The following is a 22,332-nucleotide window of genomic DNA, read 5'->3' as shown; positions in this document are numbered from 1 at the left end:
ATGAGTGAAATGAAGCAGAAAAGGAACAGGTCCATGGTTCAAATTGTGAAGGATTAAAGTACTTGCCAGTTATGAAAATCATGAACTTGCCATATTTAGAGATTGAGTTGAAAGGATAAGAAAGAAAAGACTCTCATTCAGTATTGTTAGATACACAACTCAAGGACTTGCTCTGTGGAAAAGAGAAACCTGAGCTAATCCAGTTGAATGAGAGACAGAGACAAATTTTAACCTCTAATGGGGAGATTATAGATGAAGAAAATTGTAATTATTTTTGTTTGTCAGACTATCTTTCTTAGAAAGATTACTGCATCAGCTGTATAGCCTGCTATACTAAGCATCCTAAAGAGAGAGAATCTGTTTTTCAGCATCTCTAATATAAAATTACAGCCCAAGAGGAAAGGAATCCATCCAGTGCTGTACAGTTTAAGAGCTTGATTTATGAATAAGCAGTACTCAAAGTACAATTGTCTTAGACTTTATATTCGCCAGGTTTTGAATGTGAAAGATTTGCTTTGATAAAATGATGTTTCATGTATTATTATGGAAATTATCTCAATAAATTAGCTCAATTTAGAAAGTATTTCTGCATTTCTGAGTGCAAAACTGATACCTAGATATATATTTTTGTGCATGCAGCTGCAGTGTTCTCAGACAAATTTGAATGTTCATGTGCACAAGCTTACAGTAGGTGAAAAATGTTTTTTTGCTTACAAAATTTGGGACCCAAGTTTTATGCCTTTTTGAGAACTTGGTCATTTGTGTTTAGATTGTGCTGAACAAAGTTTTTGCTTAAGTGCTTTTAATATCTATATATACAGTTAGACGACTCAATCATGTTGGAATGAATTGCTTCATAATATGTAAAATGATCAATGACAGTATTAGATATTACAAGATTTATGAATACAAAACTAATCCTCTAAGGCAAGGGTAGTGAATAGGTGGACCACGAGTCAAATCCGGACAACCAGATGCTTTTGAATGGACCCCAAGATCTTTTTATTTATTTCTTATCTTTGTTATTTTTTTATAATTATTACTTTCTCTGGAGTCTGGACCTTGACTATACCTTGACCAAGAAATTTGGACCTTGACAAAAAATAATTGACTATGCCTGCTCTAAGACCTGGTCCTGAACCAGTGTAATCAATGGAATTGTTGTCAGTGACTTCAATCAGTTTAGGATTTGGCCCTAATTCCAAAGGGCATTCTATGGGAGAAGAGTTTTTCTCTCAAATATACATATGACATCATCCGTGAAATGTGGGCAGGCATCAGTGTCAGATGTCTGAGTATCAAGTGAGCTGTCTGACACTTGGCAGGGCGGCTTATCTGGCTCCACCGAGCAATGCAGCATAGTAGTCCTGCAGTGTGTACTACCAGCCTGCCAGTGATACTGCTTCTTGCCCTTTGATGTAATCCCATGGTAAAGATCAGGATTGATCATAGAAATTAAATTAAATGCATCATACCTCAACGATCTGGTCAGGTCAAAAAAGGCGCTGAGTACTATTTCCACCAATCTTTTCTCACCTTGGAAGAAAGCCCAGTGGGAGATGTTCCCCATTCTTTCTCAGATTACTTTTGACAAGAATCAGAAACCTGATCTGATGAATACATCCAGGACAGGGGTTTGAGTCCAAACAAATCCTGCTGAGGAGAAGAATCCTAGAGCTATGTAATCCTCTAGCCAAGCAGTGCAGAAATCAGTTAAGTAAACTTCTTGGTCTCAGGCCTGACCTGTACTTTAAAGAGCCCAATATCAAAAGAGATCCAGAACTGCACTTTGACAATATATCCCTAGATTTCAGATCCTCTGAAACATTGAAAGTGAATTCTCTGATTCAGGGTTTCCTAAAATGAGGAAAAATGAATATTGTTTTTCCTTCTGAGCTCCTCCAGCTTCAAGCAGAGCATTTCCAAGTGAATTCGTATAAGAATTCTATTTCCCTTTCCCCTCCCCCTGTTTTGGCTTTCTATTCGACAGGTTGGTGCAACTTAGCTGGATGCCCTGGAATCTTTTAATTATCGACCATTCCGTACAGATGGTCTAATATGGAATGACTTCCTAAAACAGACTGTAGTCTGTCTTCATGGCTTTTGCTCTAAACCTATAAATGTGAGTATTTACAGACAGGGGATAACCAATTTCTTGAATGAGCAGAAAGATACAATCTACTAGGTCAAAATAAATGGCAGAATATTTGTTTTATTTTCAAAAGGCTCAGCAGATAGAGCCCCCGGAGAATTTATTCTTCATCTTCAGTCCTGTGTCTTTGAGTTTTACCAGACAGGTAGAGCCCTTCGCAGATACGCAATCCGCAAAAATTATCTGCGGATTTGCAGGGCTCTACACTGGGGGCCAGGCTGAGGCTCTGAGGCATCCCTCCCCTCTCCCGCTGGAGCCCAGTCAGAGAGAGCTGCGTGGGCAGCTGTGGGGAGCCCGTGCAGATTCGCGGACCCTCCACCTGCTCTTGGCCAGGCAGGGAACCCGGGGGGAGCGAAGACACGGCTGGGGGCTGCTCACACTGCAGGCAGGTAGAGGGTCTGCTGCAGCTCCCCACGGCTCCCCGGCTGAGCTCCATGCTGGCCTGGGAGGGGGAGACCTGTGGAGCTGCCCAGGGGCTGTTCAGGCCTTCCCGCCCAGGGCAGGTGGAGGGTTCGCACTGGCTCCCCACAGCTGCCCACACGACTCTCTCCGACCAGGCTCCAGGTGGATGGGGATGCCTCAGCCTGGCCCACAGTGTAGAGCCCTGCAAATCAGCAGATAATTTTTGCAGGTTGCTGTGGGGAGCTGCAGCGGACCCTTCACCTGCCCTGGGCCAGGGGACCGAGCAGCTCCCGCCCAGTGTCCTGGGACCCAGGCTCCCCACAGCTGCCTGCACGGCTCTCCCCGACCCAGCTCTGGTCAGGGGGGCAGCTTGGAGCCACAGCCCAGCTATGATAAGAGGCAGGCGGCTGTGCGGAGACTCCGTGGACCCTCCACCTGCCCTAGGCGGGGGGGCCCAAGCAGACCCCAGCCTCTCTGCCTAGGACAGGTGGAGGGACCCAGGCTCCCTATAGCTGCCAGTGCAGCTCTCCCCAATCCAGCTCTTACTGGGGCAGGAGCGGCTCGGAGCCGCAACCCAGCCACGATAAGAGCCGGGCGGGCAGCTGTGTGGAGACTCAGTGGACTCTCCACCTGCCCTGGGCATGGGGACCAAGCAGCTCCCCGCCCAGGGCAGGTGGAGGATCCACGCTGTGGTTCCTCACAGCTGCCCGCCCGGCTCTTGCCATCAGAGCCCTGTGCAGATACAAAATTTGTAACCACATCCGCGCTGCTATCTGCAAAAATGGTCCACAGATATTAAGCAGATACCCGTGGATTTTCAGGGCTCTACAGACAGGGTTTCAGGAAAGGAAAACAAAAGTTTCCATGGTAACTATTTCTGTGGTCTCTACAGCATTAAATAAAGCAAGTTGGGTTATTGCCATATTATTTTGATATTCCATAGATAAGTTAGATAACTGATATGTCAAAGAGCACTGTTAGTTTTGTCCCTCACTTTCCCCCAGAACTGAATCTTTCTTTCATCCAGTTCTTTCAGTCAACTTGATGTTCCTGGGTAGTAATTGGAAGAACATGTCGACTCCATGTATTTATTAAAAATGTTCTATGAGAAAATAATGAAAACCCCACATCTTAACACCAGAGGTTTTCCCCAGTTCCCCAGGCAATATAGGGAATAGCTCAGTGGTTTGAGCATTGGCCTGCTAAACCCAGGGTTGTGAGTTGAGGGGGCCACTTAGGAATCTGGGGCAAAAATCAGAACTTGGTCCTGCTAGTGAAGGCAGGGGGCTGGACTCGATGACCTTTCGGGGTCCCTTCCAGCTCTATGATATAGGTATAGCTCCATATACTATATTATATTACAAATGTTCATGCTTAATTTGAAATGAAATGAGAGGTTTTATGTTCAAACATTTGTCTGGCCAGTTACATGATTTATTAGATATCTGGCATTTCTCAAAATAGTATCCTAAATTGAAAGGGGAATACTGGAATAAACAGATTTGTTCCACCAGTGCATGGTGGAATTCCTATTTGGGAGACATACTTAAGCTAGATAAATAGTGCTTCGCATATCAGAGGCATATTATATCTCCTTCCCCTTGGAGAGAAAGTTCTTTAAGTGGGAGTATGTAGATCCTTTCCAGGAAGAACTAGACAAGGTCAAAATGGCATCTAGTTCTAAAGGACTATCACAGGGTAGATTTCAAATGTATACAATATGCAGTCTCACTTTTTCCTTTACCACCATTGCAAGTAATTAAGAGGCATGGAAAAGAAAACTTGGTAACTTACTTTAGTGGCACCTGTCTTGGTTTTTCTGCACTTTCCACACCCAGCTCGTAATACTGCTTTTGGATAGAAGATCCCATGGAGATTATTTTCTTTACTTGACAAATGGGTGTAGTACTTCCCTTACCTCCCAAGGAGTTCATGAGGCTACAGATCCATTAGTGATTGTGAGATGCTCACATACTATAGTGATGAGAGGCATACAAGTAAACAGATACATTGGCCCTCTTGAGGGAAGGAGAATATAGTGCCGGTATACAGGAGCTCAGGAGACACTGTCTCTCTGAGGGAGAATGGCTCTGTATTGCCTCCAACGCAGGTTGTGCCTAAGTGGCATGATCTATTCTTTTGCTATAGTTTTGGCTTTTAGACTTGTTTAATAATGTTGAACTTCCTACATGTGCTGAGGGAGCATACTAAAAGGGAAATTCCAAACATGGTCTCTTACACACAGCATATACACTAAACTTATCGCTGGATACAAGAGGAAGTTTTTACTCATGCTGCTTCTTTTGACTGAGTCATCACTTACAATTAAAGCAGCTTAACAAAATTAGTTTTGGTTTTGGGAGGTTTTGCTGACACATCCTTGGTAAGGAGTGAAAATGTAACTGGATTGAAAAGCATCATCATACAGAATGTTTTCTTTCCCCACGCTCCCTAATTAGGGCAGACTCTGATTATCCAAGGAATTCAGCTAAGGCTATGTTATCTGACACATGTCGGTAGGAGGCTTCCAAGCTTCAGTGTGCTCTTAATAAATATAGTTATACATACAACTTTGCTGGCTTTCTATCTAAAGTTACTGTTTCTGAATATAAATACTTAATTTCAAAAGCAGAGTGTTCTAGAAATCAATAGCTGGTCTGTGGTATTTTCCAGCTTTTTCCTGTTTCCTTCCACTCAACAAACAAGTTGAAAATGAGCTGATGGAGGGAGCCTTGCTACCCTCTGAATAACGTTTTGGTTTGTGGCTCAGCGTGGAAATCCAGATAATCCATAATCCCTTATGGTATAGCTTGTAGATAGCCCCAAGTAAGATTTGGAGAGGATAGACTGCTCCACCATCACTTTGCATCTCCGGTGCAAGGGCAGCCACAGATGCAGTCTTGCTTTGTCCTCTGCATGAGAACTGCTGCTTGCTAGCAAGGAAAACTAAGCTCCTGGAGAGCTAAGGGAGTTAGGGGTAAGGCAGGGTGATGCCTTCCTTCCCATTCACTCTGCACAAGCCAGCAGAACTTGCTTGATGTACAAGGGAGTATGTGCTGCACCTTGACGGAATGTTGCCACAAGGGCATCCCCTCTGCATTAAGGAGCACCGCAGGAGGCAATGTGACTTCTGAAGCCCAAATGCCTCTGTTACTTCTGATTGTGGCTAAAAGCCACAGCAGTGCTTTACACGTCCCTAAAATTGTTCCTTAAAAATAAATTATCCATGGGTCTTTGCCCAGGTTAACCCTTAGCTGTACATTTGTCATTTGTGATTGCACTGACTAATACTGTATGTTTCTCCATAAACTTTGCTCCAGACCACCCCTTTCAGCTACTTAACATGGAAAGCAGTGTGGTCTAGTGAATAGGGCACCTGAGTGAGGGTTTGAAGATTGGGGTTCCTGCCTCAGTTGCTCACTGCCTATTTGACCTTAGACAAGTCACTTCTCTCTGTGCCTGATTCCTTTCCCACTCCAAATTTGTCTTGTCTACAGAGATTATAAATTCTTTGGGGCAGGGACTGTCTGTCTCTTACTACATGTTAGTACAGAACCTAACACAATGGGGACCCAATCTTGGTTGAGAACTGTAAGCACTACTGTAATATAAATAATCAAACCTATCCCCAGCATCTGAAGTGTCCTGTTTAACCTTTCCTCTCCCCCACCAAGTAACCTAACTTGTAACTTAATCCCAGAAGCTAAAGCCTCCTGCTACTTCTGAACCATCTACTCATTTCCATACTGATTCCAGTTCTAGCTACTCCACCCCAGACCTTTGATAAGAGTCATTATCCAACCCTCCCAGATGTCTGATTTTCCTGCCACCTGCCCAAATCACCGTGCCGCTGAGCCTCCCTGATGTTTCCTGGCACATGTCCTACCCCTCTTCTCAGTTGCTGAATTGCCCTTCTATCCATTCCCCTTCACCTCTGAACAACCCACATTAACCTCCATCTCAGAAGTCAGTTGCTCCCATTTTCATCTATATGGAAATTACTGTTCCATGTGATAACAGGCCATAACAAAAAATAAAAATCCCACACCCATTTGTATCAGCTTCTAAAAACATTAGCTGCCATATGTATATAAAGTCCTAATGTGTCAGCTGGGTAACTCTCCACTCAAACCCAGTGCAATGTTCTCTGGGTTTTCAAACAAAGGCTGTATCTACGAGCTTAGGGTGTGATTACCAGCTCACATACACATACCAGCACTAGCTTGATGAGTGCTAAGGTGAATATAAATGGTAGTGGAGTCACTTTTAACATGGGCAGCGGTGGCTCAGCTTAGCCTGCCAAGCACAAACCCATCGGAACCCCATGGGTACGTACTCAGCACTGGTAAGCCATGCCACCACTGTCTGTGCTGCTGCTGCTATTTATATTCACACTAATGCTCATCAAGCTAGAGTGACTATGTATAAGCAAGCTGGGAATCGCACCCCATGCTTATAGTATAGACATAGCTTGAACTATGTATTTTTTTAATATTCGCTGTTGTTTTTTGGCTATTTTTCTTGACAGCTACAGGCAGTGAATGGTGTGATTATTTATAGAGGAATCTCAAATCTAAGAACCTGAATGCCACCAATGCCTGTTCCATTGCAGAAAGTGTCTGTCTGTCTGCTTTAGTTGTGTTATGATTTTTCTTTTTCCCCTCTGAGTGACAATGTAGGTCAGGGATAGCTCCATGGCTATGAAATTCTAATGGCAAGATTAGACATTAAATCATTTTGTATTGACTGGAGATTTCTTCCTATTGAAAATAAACAAAAATGTTAACATTAATACAACAGACAGATGTTATAAACTAGCCTAGTATGTAGTGCTTGATTACTCTTCTAATGCAGGAAACAATCAACTGTCTTTATGGCAAGTTTACATCAGTGAATCCTCTGCATCATCTTGCAACAGATCGACATCACAAATGAAAGGTGGCATGCAGCACAGGAAAGAGGAGAGTTTGCTGATGCCATTTAAGAACATGTGGAATGAGGAAAATGTCTACATTTATTATGCCAGTTGGAAGGCTTCAAATGCAGCATTTGAACCCAATAGATCCACCTAATTATTGCAGAATTTTTATGGAAGTATCTAAAATTTAAAAAAAAAAAAAAAAAAAAAAAATCACACAATTTCGGAAAAATACCTTGTACCCCAAGACCATTGTACATAGCTAGTTTTATCTCGATCAAGAAGCTTCCAGATGTATTATATACAGGAGTGTAACAAACATACTGGATATTTAATTCATGCTTCAGAAATATTCTCCTGATACATTTGCTATTAGGAATGCCCAAGTACTTGATAATTATCACATTGGACAGTAGAAATGATGGGCTACTATACATTTAAGCAGCTGGCATGCATATGTCTCTATGGCTTGTTTCTGCTCCCATGTGCAGAGTCACATAGTCTTCAAATATTTGTTTATTATTTACATATTTCCTTTTTGATGCTTTGGATTCCAGTACACAAGTTATTCTGAGATGTGCATTTTATACAAAAACATGCAAATTCTGTGACCCAAACCAATGTAGTCAGAGCTCATATAATGCTAGGTCTACTGTGATCTCTGCTGCTGATGTAGCAGTCAGAGATCCTAATTTGGTCCAATTCCAGAATCGGGACTAGGTCACCAATCTTCTTAGCAGGATTTAGCAATCCTTTTTTTTTTTTTTTTTTAGATTAGTGCTGGCTTTTTAGAATTGTGAGCTCAAACAGTATTAAAGAAGGTTGTCCCCAATAGAAACTATGTCGCGTTATACAATGTCACTGACATTTGGCCTATACATGTTACTATAGCATAGTACATACATACTTGAATTAAGCACTTCAGAATCTAGGTCAGATATTTTCAGGAATGGAAAGGTGGTTGAAGGTGCTAGATACAATGAATGTGAAGGACCTTGTATATTATAGTAGCATAATACACAGAATAATTAAATGAAAGCAAATGAACACCCTTAATTGTACATCAAGATGGTACTTTCCAATCTGTAATAAGAGGTTTATTTTTTATGAGGCATTAATTTAAGTTTGACCCTATGTGTAGCACTGAAGTAATTGGAGATAGAGTGGAGTTTTTAGTGTAGCAAATACATTTCTTTAACAAATAATTTCTGTAATGCAATTCTTTAGTGTTCAAGATATGTATCTTTTAGTCAGTAAGACATATATAAATAAAATATGCACTGATCCAATTAAAGAGTGAATAAACAAATGGAAGTACTGCTTGCAGTGTCTGTGTGCAAAAATAATACATATATATTTCTCTTAAAAACCTGATTTTTTTTAAACCCACAATTTTTATTAAACTAAATATTTTTGAATTGACCAGTCCTCCGTGATTTCTCATACCCAGTTAAATACTGTCCAGTGAATAGATTTTATTCTGAGGTACACTTTTCAACATCTACCAGTGGATTTACCATCAAAATTCTTGAGTGCGCAATCAGTGATAACTATAGTTAATATATTTACTTGAAAAATTAATGTTCATTTTTAACTACCATAAAACTGATTGTTTATTCTCTCTCTCTCTCTCTCTCATTTTATGATGAATCTTTTCAGATTAGGAGCCTGAAAGATTGGCAGAAAGTTCTTTATACATGCTGTGTAACTAGTTGTAAACTGAGCTTAGAATTTTATGCTGGTCCAAGAGAAGCACATGTCTGCATAAACATTTATTTACAGTAGTCTGCATATCTGTTTGATTATGAAACTGAAAGGACAACAGTTGCAGTAGAAAGAGACAGGTGGCTCAGTGCTTATATACAGTAATTCCTCACTTAATGTTGTAGTTATGTTCCTGAAAAATGTGACTTTAAGTGAAATGATGTTAAGCAAATCCAATTTCCCCATAAGAATTAATGTAAATAAGCGGGGTTAGGTTCCAGGGAAGCTTCACTTACTCTGCAAGCACCAGAGGTGGGGGGTTCAACCTTCAGCCTGCCCACTCCACTCCTTCCCCCAAGCCCCTACCCTTGACCCGCCTCTTCTCCCCCCACCACCTCCTCCCCCTTTACTTTGCTCACTGCATCCTGGCTCCTCCCCCTCCCTCCCCTCCCTTCTAAACACCGCAAGCCAGCTGATTGATGAGTAGGGGAGGGAGGGGGGAGGTGCGCCGAGTCCTCACTCCTCCCTTCTACTTGGGGCAATCAGCTGGCTTGCCACGTTCAGGAGGGAGGGGGAGCCAGCGCGCCAAGTCCTCGCTCCTCCCCCCTCCCTCCTGCCTCCAAAACATCGCAAGCCAGCAATTGCCGCTGGTAGGAGGCAGGGGAGGGAGTGGAGGTGCGCCAAGTCCTCGCTCCTCCTGCCCAGGGCAATCAGCTGGCTTGTGGCGTTTTGGAAGCAGGAGGGAGGGGGGAGGAGCAAGGACTCGGCGCACAGGCTCCCCTTCCCTTCCCTGCCTCCCGAACGCGGCAAGCCAGCTGATTGCCCCAGCTGATTGCCTCGGGCAGGAGGGAGGCGGGAGGAGCGAGGACTTGGTAGGGGAGGGAATGCTCGCTACACCAAATACAGAATATTTCTGACAACCAGCTAAGGATTTATGCATGTTTCTGCTACTGGGTTAATTGTGGAAGGTGGAACACGGGGGAGATCAGGGCCGGCTCCAGCTTTTTTGCTGCCCCAATCGGCGAAGGAAAAACAAAAAAGATAAACCCGTGATCGGTGGCACTTTGGCAGCAGCTCTACCACACCGCTTCATTCTTCAGCGGCTGGTCCTTCCCTCCGAGAGGGACTGAGGGACCCCCCGCCAAAGACCCGGACGTGCCACCCCTTTCCATTGGCCACCCCAAACACCTGCTTCCTGCGCCGGTGCCTGGAGCCGGCCCTGGGGCAGATGGTGGGTGTGGGTGTGTACACACTAGAGAGAGAAGATGGGTCAGGTAATATCTTTTATTGGACCAACTTCTGTTGGTGAAAGAGACAAGCTTTCCAGTCACACAGAGCTCTTCTCCCGGTCTCCGCTCTGTGTAGCTTGAAAGCTTGTCTCTTTCACCAACAGAAGTTGGTCCAATAAAAGATGATATCTCACCAAACTTGCCCATCTAATATTATGGGCCCAACAGGACTATAGCAATATTACAACACACACACACACTTTTTCCATTTCTCTCTTTGATTAGCAAAAAGATTGTGAAGAGGCTACCATGTGATTTTTGCAATGCAAAAACTAAAGTTTATAAGAAAATAACTTATAAAATGTATGGGGCCAAATCCTGTCCTTCAGACAAAACTCCAATTAAAATAGTGGGATTGATTAAAACTATAAATTAGTATTGAGGTAAAATATTACCTTTTCCATAAGGCACATTGTGAAAGAAAAAATGGTCGGTAGACCTGCATTGAAACAAATGAGAGGAGATGGAAAAGGTCTGTACTGCCACATGGCAAAACATATTACACTATGCAAGAGTAGAGTAAGCACACAGTTATATTGTTAAGATCCACTGAAAAGTGCAAATGCGAATTAGGAATGAGAATCAGATAACCTCAAAATAATTCAAAATCCAATTATTTCTACCAGTGTTGCATGATGTTAATCTGTGTCTTTGTTCCAATGTTCATGGCCACTGTAATTTTTATAACAATTGTGTGCTGAAATAAACAACCTAAAAGTCACTCGTGCTAATTCTGATTCTAAGGGCTGTATTGGTAACTTTCCAGCAGTTGAGAGAGAGAGAGAGAGTGTGTGTGTGAGAGAGACACACACACACACACACACACACACACACATATACACACTCACATTTTCAATTTAAAATTAATGCCCATAGCCACAGTATTTATTTGCACTGCTGTGCTCCTTGGCCGATGAACAGAAAGAGTGTGTTTGAACTCTGTTTTGTCCTGGCCCTGTAGTTATCATACAGGGAGAAGATGGGCACCAGTGATGAAAATAAATTCATTTATAGCTAGCCTTTTGTAATGTTTTTCCATCTTCGCTTTTTCCCCTTGCCTATAGAACTTGTGCTGAATGTGATCACTTTTAATTGCCTTCAGAAGACAGACATTCCTTGCCTGCTGCAGTGGCTTTTTGTCCTCCTTGTTCAGCATTTTCTATACACATGAGACTGCAGCATTGCATGCAAAAATAGCTTCACTGTAAAACGTGGCACTTTGGCCGCTGTAATAGCTTTAAGTTCTAAGAAAATGAGAATGTTGTGTTGTGCTCCTAACCTGCTCACCCTATATCTGATACATCTGCAAAGGGAAAGTAAATCAAGTAGTGAATTAAAAATAGAGGAAGGGGGTAGCCTGCCACTCTACTACTCAATCAGGTATATAGAAGTAAGAGTAATTAACTCTTAAGTGACTGTACCCACACACATGTAGATACAAATATGAATCGTGTGTGAATGTATAGGACTGGATTCTGGATACAAATGGCCAGCATGAAATTCCCCTGACATAGGGGAACTTCCCCCTGGGATAAATCTAGCAGAGACGGCATCTATGCAGACCATGCTCTCCACACTAATAGTAGATTGTCAGGGGAGGGCGAGGACAAGGAGAGGCATGACAAAGCTAACTGTGCCAATGCCGGGGAACTTCCCACTGGCATAAAGCTTATAGAGGCGGGTCCATTGCCAACCACACATCCCCACCCCCTAGGGGATGTATCTGGGAAGGAAGGGAAAGGAGCATGATGGAAAGTATCAAGGGGTAGTCGTGTTAGTCTGACGAAGTGGGTTTTTTACCCACAAAAGCTTATGCCCAAATAAATCTGTTGGTCTCTAAGGTGCCACCGGACTCCTTGTTGAGTATGATGGAGTACATTACGCTATGCCATGCCTGTCCCATGGGCCCTATGCCAGGGCAGAAATTAAAGCACCTTGGCACTCAGAATTGAGAAGCCATAATCTGCTCCCTGCCATCTCAGCCTGACCTTTTCAGTGCAACTGAGAGAAGGCACCCAATCTGCTTTCTTCCTGACTATATTTTTGCCCTCTCACCAGTCCCATTATTATACGTTAAGTCCTCCTAAGTTTTGAAGAGAGAAGTTTTCTGTGATCCTCACGGCACCAGCATGACCAACAAGCGAATGGCATCTCTTTCTGCTGGAGGCAATGGTGGACCATTCTGTTCATTGTCCATCCTCAGTAGACTTTCACTAAGATGCAGTGTCTTGTCCCAATTCTGTAGTCTTTGGTTTGACAACCCAGGTGCTGTAGAGCAAGGGTTGAGTGAAAAACTAGTAGGAATCGGCTCAACTTGCTTCACTCCCCCAGGAGAAGATTCAATACCATGATGTAAGCCAGAATCTGGAAGAAGATTAGATAGTGGGGCAAGGATAAAGAGAAACGTGTTGAAGGATCAGATTCCATGTATTTTGGATTTCATAGAAGAAGGAATCTGAATTGGTTTTACTCTGATTGCCCTTAAGATGCAGCAAACTATTGCTAGCATTCTCAGCTAGAATAGAAAGTTTGGTTAGCTTCCTGAGGGCCTCTTGTATCTCTCAACTCCAGAATATCTATCTTTTGCGAAATCTTAACTTGGCTGCTTGTTCATTGAGAGTTTCAATACTCACTGTCCCCATGTCAATTGCCTGGAAAAAAAACTAGTACAAGGTAGATGTTACCCTAAACAAATAACATTCATCCCTGATGTCATTGATTCATAGATTTATAACACTGGTCTACAATTTTTGAGAAGTCGTCTGCTTCAGAGATAAAATGTGCTATTTATTATGTATTTTGATGTGCTGAATTCAAATATGACAATTAAAACAACTGATTGGCTACTGTTTCTAAGATATTTAAGTTTTTACATTTTATGTGTATGTATATTGTGTAGATAGTAGAGTTTTAATCATAAATTGTAAACCTAGGACTTTTCATGTGTTTATGGTTGCTTTACATGATAATATTTCACCTGTCCTGTTTATGTAACACTTTAAAAATCAGCAAAAGGGTTATATAAATAAAATTGATTATGAAACAAAAGGCAAAAAACTATTATGTACATAGTTTAGTCCTATTCAGTGTCTACTTGGCGCTTCTTGGCTTGTCTCTTGTATTCATTAAATGGAGCATCTCTTGTCACTGGCCAGCAATAGTCTGCAAGCATTGATGGGCTCCATTTGCCCTGATTGCGTTTCTCCATTGTTGCAATGTCCTGGTGAAATCGCTCGCCGTGCTCGTCGCTCACTGCTCCACAGTTCGGTGGAAAAAAATCTAGATGAGAGTGCAAAAAATGTATCTTTAGTGACATGTTGCAACCAAGGCTTTTGTATGCCTTAAGGAGGTTTTCCACCAACAACCTGTAGTTGTCTGCCTTGTTGTTTCCGAGAAAATTTATTGCCACTAACTGAAGACTTTCCATGCCGTCTTTTCCTTGCCACGCAGTGCATGGTCAAATGCATCATCTCGAAGAAGTTCACGAATCTGAGGACCAACAAAGACACCTTCCTTTATCTTAGCTTCATTTAACCTTGGAAATTTTCCACGGAGGTACTTGAAAGCTGCTTGTGTTTTGTCAATGGCCTTGACAAAGTTCTTCATCAGACCCAGTTTGATGTGTAAGGGTGGTAACAAAATCTTCCTTGATTCAACAAGTGGGGGATGCTGAACACTTTTCCTCCCAGGCTCCAGTGACTGTCGGAGTGGCCAATCTTTCTTGATGTAGTGGGAATCTCTTGCACGACTATCCCATTCGCAGAGAAAACAGCAGTACTTTGTGTATCCAGTCTGAGGACCAAGCAAGAGAGCAACAACCTTCAAATCGCCACAAAACTGCCACTGATGTTGGTCATAGTTTATGCACCTCAAAAGTTGTTTCATGTTGTCATAGGCTTCCTTCATATGGACTGCATGACCAACAGGAATTGATGGCAAAACATTGCCATTATGCAGTAAAAGAGCTTTAAGACTTGTCTTCGATGAATCAATGAACGGTCTCCACTCATCTGGATCGTGAACGATGTTGAGGGCTGCCATCACACCATCGATGTTGTTGCAGGCTACAAGATCACCTTCCATGAAGAAGAATGGGACAAGATCCTTTTGATGGTCACGGAACATAGAAACCCTAACATCACCTGCCAGGAGATTCCACTGCTGTAGTCTGGAGCCCAACAGCTCTGCCTTACTCTTGGGTAGTTCCAAATCCCTGACAAGGTCATTCAGTTCACCTTGTGTTATGAGGTGTGGTTCAGAGCAGGAGGATGGGAGAAAATGTGGGTCCTGTGATATTGATGGTTCAGGACCAGAAGTTTCATCCTCTTCCTCTTTCTCGTCTGACTCAAGTGAGAATGATTCTGGTGCATCAGGAACCAGCAGTCCTTCTCTGTGCGGTACTGGGCGTATTGCTGATGGAATGTTTGGATAATGCACAGTCCACTTTTTCTTCTTTGACACACCTTTCCCAACTGGAGGCACCATGCAGAAGTAACAATTGCTGGTATGATATGTTGGCTCTCTCCAAATCATTGGCACTGCAAAAGGCATAGATTTCCTTTTCCTGTTCAACCACTGGCGAAGATTTGTTGCACAAGTGTTGCAGCATATGTGTGGGGCCCACCTCTTGTTCTGATCTCCAATTTTGCAGCCAAAATAAAGGTGATAGGCTTTCTTAACCATAGTGGTTATACTGCGCTTTTATGATACAAAAGTCACTTCACCACAAACATAGCAGAAGTTATCTGCGCTGTTCACACAAGTACGAGGCATCTCTGCTCACTTTGGCTAAACAGAAATGTGTCCCTTTGCAAAATCAAACACTGACAAATAAGAGAGCACGACATGATTTCTAGAGCTGATATAGGGCAATTTGTTCAGCAGAGTGATGTAAGCTTTGTTATGGTTGCATCATCCATGACTTCTAGGAATAACATGATGCAATTCATATCATGTATGACGCAATACCAGCTTCAGATTGCATCATTCATTGTTTTGCCTAAAAAGCAAGTACTGTCCAAACCCAGTCATAGATTTATTGATAGATCCAGTCAAAGATGTATTTTAGTCATTTCTGGTTTAAATTGAGATCCCTTCCCTTTATAACTCACTTATCCTCCGCCATTCCCAAGTCAAGGTTCATATATACTGACCCGATAGCATATCTTGAAAACTAGAGCCAATCAACAATTTTAAGCATCATTTTCGTTCTCAGTGATCCAGAATTAGTAAAGTTTGACTACATTTATTTCAGAAGCATTTTGGCTGTAGAGCAGTGTAATAAATAAAATGCTTTTCTAGCGTAAATTTGATGAGAATAATTCACAATACTTATTTTGGTGACTAGAATGGCATATGTATAAAGAACAAAAGAATATACAAAAGCTTTTTCTACTATGTCACTGTTATGTCCTTTCATCTTGTGGAATACAATGCAGTTCATTGGTTTAATGCATAAGTGAACAAAAAATTCCTCCTTATTTCCCTGCTCTAAGAAACATCAGGGATTGTACCCTGCTGTTAACAAGTGAGAATAATTGGCTTGATAGTAAGCCTGTTATCCATACAATGCTAGGCTGAAGTGTTTAATTTTCAGGCTTCTCATTCACGTCTGATGAGTAATGTGTTCCTTCAGTCTCATATTTTATTGCTGAAATGTGAGAAGTGGAAGTGTGTGTGTATTTGTAATGGCTTGGATGAATACTGTGGTATGAGAGGCTGAAGAGAATTTCAAACCTCTATAACTTCCTCCCAGTGGACACGTACCTAGAGAATATAAATTTGTTTCACTAACCAGGATATTATGCCATTATTTTTCATACTGTTAGTCCCTTCACTCCAGCCTTTCTCTCCAATATTGTGGGGGGTGAAGAAATCAGTGGCTAGGAGCCAGATAGGGAGTGTGTTCATAGGACAGGGAAGGGGAGAAGAGTCAGGTGGGTTGTGGCAGCTGGGGGTGCTCTTAAACAATGGGAAAAAGAAGAAGCAGTCAAGGGAAGAAGAGGGAACTGGAGAGGGGTAAGGAGGGAAGCCAGAGTGACCGGGGAGAAGGGAGGTGAAGTGGTGAGTAGGGATTGCTAAAGTAGGATAGGAATAAGGAACAGAGTGGGAGAGGCAGGCTGTCCATCACGGTAGGATCTGCAGAAGCCAGTTGGGGGAGCTTGAGAGGGGAGAGGTGCAGATCCCAGAATAGAAAAGGGGGTAACAAAGAAAAGATGCTTCTTCTCCTCTCCCTTGCATATGGGAATCACTGACACAAGTGCAGACCTGCCAAATCTACCGCTTTTAGCCCTTTCTACTAGGAAGCTTGACTAATTTACTGCCTTTCCTGGTTCCCAGGTCAGTGAGAATTGTGGGTTTCATATGAATTCAGAGAGCAGAGTGTGTGTGTTTTGAAATAGACCTGGCACTACAATTCTGAAGAGTTATCTTTTTACTCCACAACTTCTCTCCTACTTTTATATTATCCAAATCTAGATTTCTCATATACTCTATCACTCGCTCGCTCAAACTAATTCTAAGTAAATATTTTTCTCAGTGACTTTTAATGGTCACATGTTTCATTTAATCTCATTCATGTTTGAAATGTGTTTGAGAATGTGTTGAGGAGGGCGCTGTTATGTTTGAATTGTGTAGGGTGTTCTCTTGGATTAGCGGGCAAATGTTTTTGAAGACAGGGAAATTGGAATATATCTTTTTTGACCCGTGACTTTCCAGTGTACAGACTTAAGATCTCATTTTGATTCTGCCAAGCGCATCAGTACAGATGGCTGAGAATGGCCTGATGCCTTTGGCATTGAGAGAATTAAGTTATGAGTCTTACTAACAGACAGTTGTTCCTCCCATTACTTTACTTCTTAGGGCTTGTCACCAGGGAATAGATGATAGGCATCATATTAGAAATATTATGGCATAAACTGAGAAGCTTTGTGATCTTGTTGCTGTACCCACTGTCATTCCCCCTCTTTCTTCTCCTCCAGTTTGTTATCCCTCTTAAGGGGCAAGACCATGTCTTATCTGTGCTGTAATGTGCCTACCACACCTTTGGGCACTGCAAAATAATATTAATTAATAATTGCCTGGAAGTTTTATTTATTTATTTGTTTCATTGATATATGGCACGTAACTAAAACACTGTGTCCCATCTATATATGCAATTATCTCCCCACATTAGCATAATTTTCAAATGGGAGGTGCATGCGTCTAATGGTGTTTGTATACTAGAACTGGTTGGGAATTTGTCAGTGAAATGTTTTTTTTCCCAGTGATGTTTTCATCAGGGAGGTTTCTCAGGCCCATGGTATGGGGGAACAAGGAGGAAGAGAGGAGGGGAGAAGGTGTGTGTCCTGCCTGGTGGTTAGGGCAGTCACCTGCAGTGTGAGACCCAGGTTCATATACCAACTCTAAATCAGACACGGATTTGAACCTGGGTCTCCCACATCCCAGTTGAGTGCATAACCCCTTGGCTATTCTGGAGTGTCTCTCTCCCTAATGTTTTGTTTTTTTTTTTTTAAGAAAAGTTTGAAAGGTATTGTTTTCATTCCTGTGTGGAACAAAAACAGATTTCAAAGGCGCAACATTTTTTATTAAACAGGGTTCTTGTTTTATGGCCAGCCCTAATGTATACAGGAATTTTTGGAAATATATGAACAGTTATGCAAATCTGCAAATTTGGCTTGTGGGTGGGAAGCATGTGTCTTCTTTTCTCTTTTCTTGCTGTTTGCAGCAGGAGGTCTCTGACATAGGTGGTTGCACCTCTTCCAGAACTCATTCATATACTGTATAACAAGGGCCATATAAGTACCCAGACATATAGCATGAGATAATTTACAGCAACTCATTAAGATCTGATTGTGGCACTAAGGGGCAATGGATGATTTGACATATGAAGCTCATCTATCCTAATACCAACAGGCACTGATGTGATGGGCAGGTAGGATGTCATCCCAGCAAGGCCCCTCCCTTAGCCACCTCCTCATCACAGGTTTGCATCAGATGCACTGGGATAAGAAGGTTCCCTGCAGTAGTACATATCACTCTCCAGCATCCTTTTTAGCAGCTGCCAGAGTAACAAGAAGCAGATTTTGCCATATTCTGTTCCAATGCAGCTACAATGCTGTGGAGATTTCCTGAGTAGGTATAGGGTATCTGCACAGAAAAAAAAAAGGCTAGAGAAAGTAGAGAGCATTTTATAACAGCTAAAACATGAACCGTCCAATTTTGCACATAGCTAGCCAAACTTATTGCTCTTACCTTCATCACCTATACCCACTGAGCACAGTGGGACCCTGATCGGGGCTTTTGGGTGACACTTCAATAATAAAAGTGATTAGAGATTACATTTGGTCTTTAACAGTACCTTAGCTGCCTTATTTTAATGCTTATTGTACAATATTAGCTACACATTAAAGGCAACTTCCATTCACACACATGTTCTTTAAAATACCTTAACTTGCAGCTGCTCTGTATTATTTGTCAAAGCTGCAACTGCATGGATCCTCCAGCTGAAATAGCTTCAGTTTTGACCTTGTGTGATAAATGAAAGGAGATGGGGGTATCTCCCTTTTATGGACACCTAGCCAGCCAGTAGCTATAAAATCCCTCTTTGTAGCTGTTCTCTAATTGCTCTACCTCTAAAGGGTTAAAAAGTCTCACTGCGATGCATAGGTAAAAGGAAGTGAATAGGCACCTGGCAAAAAGAGCCAATGGGAAGGCTAGAACTTTTTAAAATTGAGCAAAGACTTCCCTTTTGTCTGTCTGTCTGTGGTGGCTCTATCTGCTGGAGAGGGGACAGAGCAGCAGTTATGCTGTAAGAAGCTTTGGGCCAGGTATGAAAAATCCTCGGTATCATACCTAGAAACTACCCATTTAAAACCCCAGATATGTAAGTAGATCAGGGAATGTCTAGGAAGACACGATTAGGTTTATCCTTTTTATTTCTTTATGGCTTGTGGACTCCTCTGGGCTAAGCCCAGGTGCTTTTATTTTGTTTTTAACCTTTAAGCTGGACCTCAAGAAAGCTATTCTTGGTGCTTAATCCTTGTATTGCTCTTATAAAATCTAGCAATAGCCTGAGTTCCCAGATTTATTAATAAAAAAAAGAAAGAAAATACAATTTATCTTTTTTAAGAAGAGAATTGGATTTTTGTGTCTTAAGAGGTTTGTGCACATGGTGTTTAATTAGCTGACGGCAACAGCTGATTTCCTTCTTTTTTCTTTCTCAGCTCTTCCCCGGAAGGGGGGTGAAAGGGCTTGAGGGTACCCCACAGGAAAGAACTCCCAAGTGCACCTTCCTGGGCTCTCAAAGGGGTTCTGCACTTGAGTGGTGGCAGCATCTCCCCATCCAAGGTCAGAGAAAAGCTGTAACCTTGGGAGTTTAATACAAGCCTAGAGTGGCCAGTATTAATTTTTAGAATCCTTGCAGGTCCCCACCTTCTGCACTCAAAGTGCCAGAGTGGGGAATCAGCCTTGACACCTTGCATGACTTTTAAATGACAGGACACTGAGCTGTCATAATGCAAATACGTGTAAATATAACAGTTGTTGTATTATTTTTCTTAAGACAAATTTTTGTAGATTTAAATCCACCACTTACTCCATACAGAGATCTAGTCATTTAAATTGATATTAAAAAGTAAAGCAACAGTGTGGAGAAAACCTGTTGTTGTCTACTGTTTCAAACCAAATAGTTTTCAGATTCTGCTAGAAAGTCTTGATTTCCTTTCTTCTCAGTGTCTCAGTAGTAGGTTCTGTCTTTTGGATGTAATTAAAAAGCTATATGAAGCTTAAAGAAAAAAACGGCTGACTTCTATTATCTGTTGAATTCTGGGTTTTAGGAGAGTGGATCTGTTGGCTGGAGGAATAGACTAAATATTTGTTTGACAGTATATAGCAACGGTGGCTATATAGCCAAGCACTTCATTTAATCTAGTGTTTAAAGCAAGTATCAAAGGAGTAGCCATGTTGGTCTGGATCTGTAAAATGCGACAAAGAGTCCTGTGGCACCTTATAGACTAACAGACATATTGGAGCATGCTCCAGTACGTCTGTTAGTCTATAAGGTGCCACAGGACTCTGTCGCTGTTTAAAGCAAGTGACTAGTACAATGCCCTGGGGCTAGATCCTCAGCTGGCATAGGCAGGCATAGTTCCATAGTAGTAAATTACTCCAATTTACACCAGTGATGGAGCTGGCCCCTGTGGTCTATGCCCTACAGATTTCCTGTGTGTTCTTGGACAAGTCCTGCCATGCGGGCAGGGGACTGGACTCGATGACCTCTCGAGGTCCCTTCCAGTCCTAGAATCTATAAGTCACTTTAACATTTCATTTCCCCATCAGGAATATTTTTTTCCTACCTTTTTTTAAGTGCCCTGAGATCTTAAGAAGAAAATGTAAAGTTAGTGTAAAGTGTTACTTTGTTGTTGTTAATGTGCCAGCTACTCTTACCATTTCCAAAATGTTTTCTCAAACACTTGATGGTGAATTGTACAAGAGCCTTCATTCACATTTGTTTATTTGTTTGATTTTACTTAAAACAAATCTAAAACAGTTTGAGACTTTAAATGGCCAGCTTTTGTGGAGTGACAGACTGTAATGAATTTACTCCGTGTTAGTCAAAACACAATTTACTGTCATAAGAAGTAGACTGAAATAATATCTACAGTGCTCTTTAGTCATGTTCATTATTTTAATGAAAATAATATCAACAAGTACTAGAGTATTACTATTCTGCTTATATACATGTTGAATTTTGCTAATAATGAAACTGTTCCGCTTATATCCATGTTAAACTAAAAAATTGTGTGTGTGTGTGTATATATGTGTGTGTATATATACACACAAAATAAAAGAAACAGAAGTATTCATGCTTAATATAAGAAGATTCTGCAAACGGTCTAGCTTTGAGGGATGTGTAACACATGATGAAATGATGGTCAGAATGCTGCTTGAATTCTGTGTAGTATGAACTTTAGATATGACTAAATAACATAACAAGGCATAACTAACGAGTGTGCATTGCCACACAGGCAGATCATAAAAAGAGGTCCTTTGCCTTGTAAACCTTATGCTTAGAGTAGGAAATAATTTGAGTTCTTAAGATCCAGCCCAAAATTTGCTGAACGTCTCCTGCTGTGTGTGGAATATTTACCACTCCCATTAGTCTCAATGGAAGGGACACGTACTCAACAGTTTACAGGAGACACTTTAGTGCCTCAGAGAATCTGTCTCTCACGCAGCATAATACAGCTTAAATACTCATTGATAAATAAAATACTCATTGATAAACCTTAAAATTGATTGATTTAGGTTTCATGCTGCTAGCAGTGTTGCCTGTTGAACTGTAGTATCACTCACTATTGTAACCGTTTTACTAAAGCTGTTTGTTTATTAATAGAAACTGTTCCCTCCAGGTCACCAGTTTTATCTGGCTCAGAATTACAGCATTTGAAAGTTGCTATAAACTCATGGCTCTCGTGGACTCAATGTATTTCGTAAGGGGCATATACCCATATAACAAAACCATCACCACAACTGGTACAATCTCAGCAGATAGCCAGGTTCTAAATGAGCATAAAAAACTAGCTATCCTCTCATAGAGGCGGTCTGGGCTGAGAAATGTCAGTGGGATTCTGGAGAATCCTGCGCTTTCACTTTCTTAACCCAGTCCAGCTCCCAGTGATGGTAATGGGAGTTTTCCATTGACTTCTGTGGGTGCTGGATCAGACCACCCCCATACGTAAACATAAAAGGAGGACTTCATGGAGCCAATCCACACAAATGCCTTTGCTCCATCATCCACCGGTTTCAAACCCGCTTAGGGTAGTATTTTGGACCAATGTTTGTTACTACTGTTGCATATAAAGAAG

At 41.8% G+C, this 22,332-nt stretch overlaps 1 protein-coding gene across 24 annotated transcripts in view; it reads left to right on the top strand.

Annotated features, from left to right (window-relative positions):
* The window catches only part of EPB41L3 (erythrocyte membrane protein band 4.1 like 3), a 195,793-nt gene that overhangs the window by 120,608 nt on the left and 52,853 nt on the right, over window positions 1–22,332 (top strand). The window lies entirely within an intron of this gene.

The sequence above is a fragment of the Malaclemys terrapin genome, chromosome 2, assembly GCF_027887155.1.
Source record: "Malaclemys terrapin pileata isolate rMalTer1 chromosome 2, rMalTer1.hap1, whole genome shotgun sequence".
Classification (NCBI taxonomy): domain Eukaryota; kingdom Metazoa; phylum Chordata; order Testudines; family Emydidae; genus Malaclemys; species Malaclemys terrapin.
This window is presented reverse-complemented; position numbering and strand designations above follow the sequence as displayed.